The following is a 10,186-nucleotide window of genomic DNA, read 5'->3' as shown; positions in this document are numbered from 1 at the left end:
ATTTTGTGAAAATGGTTGGTTTGAGAAAGTCGAGTTAATTTTCGAGTTTGAGTACTAATCGAATCCAACACTAATATATTATTTTGTATTTATCTTTTTGAATACGATGAGGAACAACTGCAAAACTGCATCCCTTTTTTAAAAAAACCCTCAATTTTTTCAACCCACATTCACATTAATAGTTTTATATGTTTCTAGATAAGGAAATAAGGAAGAGGCAGTGAAGAGAGTCTTCATATAACTGTATCCTAATTCATAGTGTGTTTATAATCCAAAAATTACACCCAATGCATCCCTCTCCATGGTAGAATCATTAACTCATACTCATATTCATATGTAACTACAAATATACGCATATAAATCTTAAGTAATATTTTTGTATACCTAAATGGCAAGGTGAAATAATATATTTCTAACATAATACATGTGTGTGCGTCTAAAACTGAACACTCTGAAATTTAGTTAAAAATAGTTAAACAATTCCGTAATTTTTAAAGTGGTCGACAAATTAATTTATTAAATATGAAAGATAAGAGTCTTAGATATTGAATGTTTATTCAATATGGCCGCCCATGTTCCCCACTACCAACTCCAGCCTGGACAGGAACTTGCTGCAGGACTTGGCGATGAAGCTCTGGACGAGGTTGGCTCAGACATTCTTGAGGGCAGACTTTAGCTGGTCCTTGGACTTGTATTGGACTCCCGACAGCATCCCCTTTAAACGCCCAAACACTGCGAAGTCAAGCGGCGAACAATCAGGTTGTTCGGCTGGCTTTTTCTTAAGCTTGTTGAGAAGAATCTTCGACCTTACGAGGCATTTTTCCTTGTCTACAGGCTTGAGAGCTTGACGAGGGGTTCTCTTGTAGACCTTAAGGCCAAGATCTTTCTTAACTAGCCGATCCATGGTCCTTCTGTTGACGTTGAACTCCCTGGAGAGGCCACTTTCCAGCCTCTCTTGTCCTCGACAGACTTTTTCACGGCAGCAACCATTTCGTCCGACCTTCGAGGCCTTGACTTAGATCTTGTGGTCGCCTAAGGCTCCCTTTGGCTACTACGCTATAAACGGTAGTGCAGCTGCAGTTCAGGACCTTGGCAATTTCAGTGGGAGTTCCAAAATTGCGACTCGACGTCTCCCCATATTATCGGCTGTTGTTTCACTGTTGCTACTTAGATTTTGCTGGAGTTTTGTTTATAACTAGTCAATACCCTTGCCTCGAAGTATAAATCGGTTTCAACTCAATAAAATCACGAATATGTGCATGGCGTAAAATTTAAAGGAGTGTTCAGTTTTAGACGCGCACACCAGAATGACAAAGGGGCTATGGAGTATCCAAGGGTGTCCTGGTTATTTTTTGGTTTTTTGTAAAGTTATTTATGAGAAAAAAATTTGAGAGTTTAAACTTTTCTGCAAAACAAAATGAAAATATTAAATAATTCAAAAAAAAAATTTCAGAAATCCACAGCTATTTCCAATAAATTTAATTTTTTGGGGAAAAAATCAAAAACCCACAGCTTTTCACAAAAAATTTCAAATATTAAATTTTTGAAGAAAAAAAAAATCAAAAAAAAAATGCTTCCAATAGAACAATACTATTCAAAGAAAAATAATTTCTTTGGAAAAATAATTCAAAAATTAGATTAAATTTTCTTTTAAAAGGAAAAATTATTTAGTTTAGGGGGGACTAAAGCCCATCCAGCCCACCCCTAGTGGGCGCCCCTGGTCTCCCATGTAGCATTGTGTATGCATTAAAGAAGGTAAAATCCATCAAACATCTTCCTCACTCGTACTTAATATATATTTGATATTATCTAAAAGTAATTACGACTTAAGAATGTGTCATATTATTTCCCCATAATTTATAAAATAAATTTTATGTAATATTATATTATAATATTCCTAAGTATTGTTTTGTTAAAAGTGTTGCTATAAATTTGGATATGATAGTTAAAATTTATTCATAAAAATAATGATGTCGTCCATATATATACGCATTCGACGAGGAATAGACAAGAAATTGTAAGAAATATTATTACTAGAGATGGGATTTCTGTAAGAACGTGAGGAGAAGGTAGGAGTGAGACATATGGTACTACTGAATTAAGACCCTTGTTAATATCAGCTGCATTTTATATGATTTTGGAGGGAGAAAATGAACTACTGCTATATAGACCTTCCACATTTATAATAACATTAGTGCAGGTAAAATATTATAATCATATTCAAATTCATATATATTAATTTTATTATCCATTTTTAAAAATCAATTTACTCCCAAAGATAGACGCGAATTCTTTTTTCTGAGGGAGATTTTAACACCCCACGAACCTATTAAATAATGAATAATGAACAAAATCTGAGGAAAGAGCACAATAAACTTAGTTTTTTGTTTATACAGATCCCATCATTAAATATAAATAATTACTTTATGTACTTAAAAAAAAAAAAAAATGAAATGGCCATAATCAAGTGAGACAAAGGAATCGACAGCTGACAACAAAATACATAGAATATCTTTGTCTTAGTGAGTGAATCCATGTTGAATTGACGACATGCAGTAAGATTACAAATATATCGCCGAAATGATCTCAAAACTTGAGAGCCTGCACCATAATGTAGGTATTTTAGTGGAATAAGTCACTCGAACGTCTTCTTTCTGAGTTATACACAGACTTGAACCCGTTCATAATACATTTGTGAAATTCTTTTGTTCAGGAAGTGATTCATTAATTTCTTTCACTTCATTTGTTCATACTTTCTTTAAAGGCAACGATGACCACGTGATCCATTTTTATTAAAATGGAATTCACTACAAAAAAAAAAAATCTTGCAAGATGCCACTCTTGAGGTAATACAGATGATGTAATTTTATTCTTTTTCTTCGTGATGTAAACAATTTTCTCTACCCCTTCTTCAGAATTCACCTTGTGACTCCATGGAGATTGAAAAGTTAGTTACATAGTGATTCAAGATACCATTAGCGGGCCCTACTGGACAATAAACTATACTTATAGGCAATTCAGTTTGAAAACATTGATGGCTTGATTTGAGCTGATTGTCCAGGAGTAAAAGATGACATTTAGAACAATAAAAAGGTTGGTTGGAGATGTTGGACCCCCCAAATAAAGGAATCTTTGCTTTTGACTAGACAATTTAATATTTTAAATTTTCATCTTTTGTCAAAAGTTGCAGATTTTTGAATTTTTTTCCATAAAGTTGGGATTTTTGGGATTTTATTTTTTAAATTCCAAGAACCATGCCCTCTCCAAAATATAATCCTAAAGACGGCTCTGCTATGAATGTTCTGAAATATACCGATTAGAAATGGGTCTATTTAAAAACCTCTCTCGTGGTTGATGAAAGATTCTTCATCGTCACATAGAGGATAAATAGTGAAGGTACTTGTTAATAAAGTGACATTTGTTTCTTTCTAGGTATTTTTCAACATTCCCTTCTAGTCACGCTCTTTCAATTCTTCATCATATCATATCAATCAAATTCATTGCGGTCTACTAATGAATGATTGGCTTGATTTACCTACGCCCCATGAATACATAGATAACAGCTAAAGTTTCCTACTAAGAAATAAGAAGCCCTATGTTATTATGCCAATGAATATATTAAATAGTGATGGGACGATTAAACGGAATCGGAAATTGGAGAATAGGTTGTTTTTTCTGGAATCAGAATCGGAAAATAATGATTAATGTGCTATTTCGATTCTTATTTATTACAGATATTTAACAATTATTTTTTAAGTTATAAGAAAAATAGCAATAAATTAAGGAATTTTTGCTTTTCTCCAGAAAATTTAATTGTTTTAAATTTAATTCAATTTTTGAATTTTTTTTTCTAAAAATTAAATTTTCTCGGAATTATTTATGAAATTTTTCTACAAAAATTTAATATTAAAAATTTCATTTTGAAATTGTTTTCCAAAAAAAATTTATATTAAAAATTTGATTTTGTGAAATTGGTTTCCAAAAAATTAAATTTTTTGTGAATAGTTGTGATTTTTTGAAAGTTTTTAAATTTTGAATTATGTGTTTCATTTTTTTTTCGAATAATTTAATATTAAAAATTCAATCTTTGAAATTTAAAAAGAAAAAATTTAATTTTTCGATTTCTTTTACTACAATCTCATCAGAATCGGCATCAGGATTTTTTTGTATCGTCCTATCACTAATTTTAATCAAGGGGATGAGCACGAGTAGAGTCATTCATGTCTTGCTTCCTTAACCTTGATTTCTATGGGTAAATTGCCAATTAAAAATATCTTCCACACGTAATGATGATTCAACCGATTGTATGGCTTCGTTTGTGTGGCTTCGTTTGCAGTATCCCACTACTTGTATAGTATATTACGATATGGTACATAGGTAGGGGAGACCGAGGAGGATTCTTGAACAACAAAAAGCTACTAAATGTTGATAAAAGTTTAATTGTATAATTCTAAAGAATAACTTTTGGAAACTTTTCTTCGAGATATTGAATAAAAACAGATTTTAAGGAATAAAAGTAACTTTTTAAGGAACATTATTTTTGTAATAATGCAGTTAGTTTGAATGGTGTTAGCTGTAAGTTAAAGACTAGTTAGTATTGATAGAGTTGAAATGTTTATAATGAAAAAAAAAACCAAAAAAACATAAACTATGACCCTTGTTAATATCAGCAGGGGTATCCCGAGGGGGAAGTCTGGAGGGGCTGTAGCCCCCCTCAAATGAAGGAATTTTGGATTCTTACGTCAAAATTTAATATTTGAAATTTAATTCAAACTTTTCAATTTTTTTCTAATTAATTTAATTTTCCATAAAAATCTTTGGATATTTTGAATTTAATATCTTAACTTTAAAAACTTTAAAAAATTCTACTTGAAACTTAATTTTATAAATTTTTTTCCAAAAAATTCCAGTTTTTAGTGACTGTCATTGAATTTTTTTCAGAAATATTTAATTTCTCAGGAGTAACATTGTACTTTTGAAATTTTTCTCCAAAAATTTAATATTTGAATTTATTTTACAAAAAAGTTATTATATTTAATTTTTATTTATAAAAAAAACCCAAAAAATTGATGTTTTATAAACAAAAGTGGATTTTAGAATTTTTATTTTTACAAAAAAAAAAATATTTGAAATTTGAGTTACTGCTATTAAGAGGAGAACCTATCCTTTTGAAATTACATTAGTCTGATTAAATATTTTAATTATATTTAAATTCATATCCATTTATTTTTTTATATGTACATTTTTAAAACAATTTACACCAAAGATAGGGGATAACGCTTACTTCAGAGGGAGAAGTTAGTACCATGACAATCCATTCAATAATGAACAAAAAGAAAGGAAGATCACACTTAAGAACCGTTTTTCTTTTTCTAATTTTAAAAGTACTTTTTTATTAAAAACAACTATAGTTAGTGATTCTTTTGCTATCAACGGACATATTTTCATCAGAGTTCACTAACAATAAAGGAGATTAAATAAAATATATTTCTCTTCTCAGTACAAAAAGGTACAGTTGCAGTAAATCTTGCAATTTTCCTCATATTGTTACTTCTACAATATTATTTTATACATTCTCACACTGAGTATATGTTTTTAGCCGGAAGAGGTTTTTGTTAGGGAATTTCTCCAATCTACATACATTATACAACATCAGTAATCCATGTAACAAAAAGAATTGCAACGTTTCCCGTTCTCCCCTACGAAGTAATATTTTAACCACTTTGGAGGTTTTTTGAAGATTGAATTAATGCGGGAGTAATTTATCAAAATCTAACCCATTAGAAAGTTAGTTTGTTCATATAGTGAAGTGCATTTGGAATGTGTGGGCGAATTAATGACGTGCATCCTTATATCTACTATATGAAATTTTAGAATTTTCAGGCCTCTAAGCTTCAATACTTACTATCATTGTAAATATGTACATATATATTTTTATTTTAAATAAGTAAGTTGGAAAATTACTGATTGACAATATTTTATTTGATATGGCAATTAAATTTGTTTTTTGCCACATGAACAAAATTATATATTTCCATACGTTTGTGCGTATATGTTCTGACTATATATCATATAAATCACCTGTTATAGTACTTACTTAGAGTCATACCTATATACGTAATATATATATATATATACAATGTACATATGTTTTTAACTACATATAGTATTGTAATTAAGTGTCATTATTGTTATTTATTTAAATCAAAACTGTTACCAAGGGGGTGATTCCACTCGGATTGGTCATGAAATGATAATGAATTGAATTAATTATAAAATATTTATAGTTTACTATTCAGAGATCCGACCATTCCCCGTGTTATTAACATACTTGAAAATAATATGATCGGGCAGTATGCTAAAAAAACGAAATTGAAAATTAACGTAGTCAACCCTGACAATTTGAAGAATACATAGGAGAAGAGCAACAAAACTCTCAGGGGGCGTTTAATTAAATTAGCTACGAGCAGCGGGTACATTGTATAAGTTTGCCCGTACGTCATACTTTCTTTTTCAATTTCGAAAATTAGAAACAGCGACAGCAGATTAGTTGAAATTTAATTATTGCAACCTTTTAATAGTAAGAAAATAATTGATTCGCTATGTGTAACAAAGTGACGCTTCGCAAAATAAAGAATATGTTATAAGAAATAGGAGGAGATGGATCACAACTCAATCGATCATAATTGCTCGAATAAGTTTCCAGGTAGGATTAGATAATCATTGGAGTTTCGGTCTTGGTTCTTTTGCTTTTGTTTCTATATAGGAAATACAATTTATTATAAAAAGTAAATTAGCTTTTACGTATTTTTTTTTTTACAATTACAGCGTTTCTCAATTTTTTTACGTCGTCAGGATGATACAGTTCTATTCTAAGGGCTTCTTATGGATCTTGAATATGGGTTTTAAGCACCAGACGGTTAAATAAAAGATGGAAAGGGTAGGGTAGATTATAATGGATCCAGGTCCGCTACTAAAGCTTGTTGGGGTCCTATAATATAAAAATTATAATATTTCTTAAGCCAGGGCTCTATAACTTTACTATGCCCCATCACTAATACATTTTTAGCTGAGGCCTCCTACAACCGAAACATATGTACTATATACATATGTGTAGACTGAAAGCAATCCTCAATTCTCCATATTTCTGTATCCCCCTACACCCTTCACGTTTCCCACTTTGAAAACCATTGTATTTAGCAATCTTAGTTTTGGGGTCCCTCCTAGAACATGGGGACTATACAATCTGCGTATAAGGTGGATGGGCCCCTGTTTCTATCTAATATTACGTCCTGGGCTCGATTTTTTTTAGCGATCCCCCTATTTTAAATGCCTGTTACCGAACTGAGCCTTGAGAGGTTGAATCGATTACTTGAGTATTTTATCACCCCCGAGTAATTTGTAGCTATATAGTTATAATTACAAATAACTTTAAGAACAACAGAATAATGCAACTAAGTTACTGATGAGTGATGGCTCATAGGTACCATAACAGGGCGACTTGGGACTTCATTTTTAGCAATAAAAAGTTGTGTAATTACGAAGCCATCAATATATGACAACATTGTTAGCAAACTCTCTTAACATTTCTGAATTATGGTTCCAGCGACCTTGGTGAAGTATTCATACAAAGAAAAAGAAATTCGAACAATTATTTTCTTTGCAAAAAAAATTGAATATGAAATTTCAAATATTAATTATTTTGGAAAAAAAAAATTGGAAAATTAAATTTGAAATATTAAATTTTTCGTAACTTTTTGTTAAAAATTTAAACATGCATATTGCTCTTTAAAAAATTGAAAAATTAATTTCGATATATTAAATTTTTTGGAAAAAAATGGAAAAGATAAACTTTTTGGAAAGAAAAAAATTGAAAAATTTAATTTTTTGGAAAAAAATTTCAAAAATTAAATTCCAAATATAATATATAGAAATCACAGCTATTTTCAAAAATTATATTCCAAATATTAGATTTTTGAAAAAAAAAAAAATCAGAAATCCGCAGCTATATTAAAAAATTTCAAAAATCCAAACCTATTCAGAAAAAAAACATGTTTTTGGAAAAAAAAATTCAAAAATTAAATTTCAAATATTACATTTTTTGGAAAAAAAGTTTCAAAATCCATAGCTATTCACAATTTTTTTTTTTTTTTTTTTTTTTGCTCTGCTGCGTGATTTTCAAGATTGACAATTTAATTTAGTAGTAAGCAAAAATTCCCTTCCGGCCCACCTTCTGCGGACGCCCCTAAAAAGGATATTCCATGATATATACAGATCCGAATACTTTTTTAAATATTTATCTGTTGGCTAGTAATACGTTGTTACTTTTTACATTGATATTCCGGGCATAAAGCGACGTATACGACAATTACCCCTACCCATTCCTATAATATTACATACACATATTAATTGCTTTAATGTGAAAATTTAGAGTACACACCACTAAATATAAGAAGAAGAACAAGCCTTAAAGACTGGATATTCCTCAACCTTATCCAAGGACCTTTTGTTTCTATGTACATGGGTAATATTATTATATCTAAGTATAAATGCGTGCATGTAACTATAGATTACCTGTACACATAAACAGTAACAAGGAAGGACTCATAATTAGCTAACATTTATTCGCATCTTTGAAAGAATTTTCTTGATTGGTGGACTCCAAAGCTGTCAGAGCGGGCCGTCAGAGAGTCTTGGAACATAATTAATGTTGAACAATTAATAACACCTAGTGGCTTTAAATGAAATGTAAGAGAATGTTTTTTTATTATAACTTGTTTATTACTCATTAGAGATGATTAATTATGAGTTTGAGCACCTTCGGCCTCAATCACACGCTCCATACCCCCCGAAAAGCTTTGCACACTTAGTGCTTCGCGATTGACCACCGATTGCTTTAGGGATTCCATACTGCTGTGACGTTGTCTAAAAGTCTAGCATTCAATTCGCCACAAGATGTTGTAATCAAGAAGGAGATTCAGGTTGGGGCTCTCCAGTGGCCAGAAATCCTTCGGCCAGAAGTCCAATTTTTTTTCCATTCAATTATGCACAATTTTTGTCATATATGGTGGAGCATAGTCATGTTGAAAGCAATAATCGGCTATCTTTGCTTGTTTTTTGATCTTATGAACCTAGGTAAGCACTTTTCTTTGCTAAATCTTGTCCAAGAAGATCAAAATTCGGTTTCTCTGATTCAAAGTATTGTTAAGCTTTATTGACCGATCAAATCGTAATGGTTCTAGTTGATAAGGTAGAAAGGGTCGTTTAAATTTTGGAGAGACTTGTAACTGGTTTTTTTTTAAATGGCATTGGACATCGTGGAACAGCCAACCGATTGCTTCTTCACCAAGTCCGTCATCGACATCATCCGATTTTTCAATAAATCTTTTTTTGCCGTTTCAGGCTTTAATTTGTTCGGCGTTCCGCTTTTCTGACAATCACGTATGTCTTCACCACTGTTGGCCCTGATTTAATCCTCCAGACGGAGGTTCTGCAGACATTAAGGGTCTTTATAATTACAGAGTTGCTAAATCCCACGTGAACTAATTGAGCAACTTCTCCCCTTTTTGCTCCATTTTCGTTAATATTTATCCTAAAGACTTAGTAAATAAGACGTTCAAAATGTAAAAAAATCAGCTGTTCTTTTTAGTAACGCAACTTTTGCATAACATTAACCAAAACCTCTCAAAACGCAATTAAACTTCTGTCAAAATAATTAAATTAAAAGAAAAAAAAGGCAAAAATCCACGGCTGTTCACAAAAGATATCAAAAATTAAATTATATACATATATTTAATGTTTTGAAATAAATTTCAAAAATTAAATTTTTTGGAAAAAAATAAAAACATTAATTTACTAGGAAATTTTTGACAGAAAGTTATTTTTTTTTTAAAAAAAAAATTTGGAGAATCATTTGGGGGGGGGGAGTTTGGATATTTGGGGGTTTGTCTCACGAACTTTTTTAGGACCCTACCCAAACTAATTGAAATACTTCCTATGAAACACACATATATAAAATAATTATAAGAAAACAGTATAAGAGAAATTGCAACAGCCTCCTTTGCACAAACTGCTACAATATATAAAATTGATCCTCAAGGGCCCACTTTTTGAGATGTACAAAAATACTAGGAATTGTGTCTTCGTCTGTTTTTGACAGTTGACTCTTTCTGATTTAAAGGAGCTG

Source organism: Lepeophtheirus salmonis, chromosome 6 (genome assembly GCF_016086655.4).
Source record: "Lepeophtheirus salmonis chromosome 6, UVic_Lsal_1.4, whole genome shotgun sequence".
Lineage (NCBI taxonomy): Eukaryota > Metazoa > Arthropoda > Copepoda > Siphonostomatoida > Caligidae > Lepeophtheirus > Lepeophtheirus salmonis.
The sequence above is the reverse complement of the archived record's forward strand: the minus strand, read 5'-3'. Positions refer to the sequence as shown.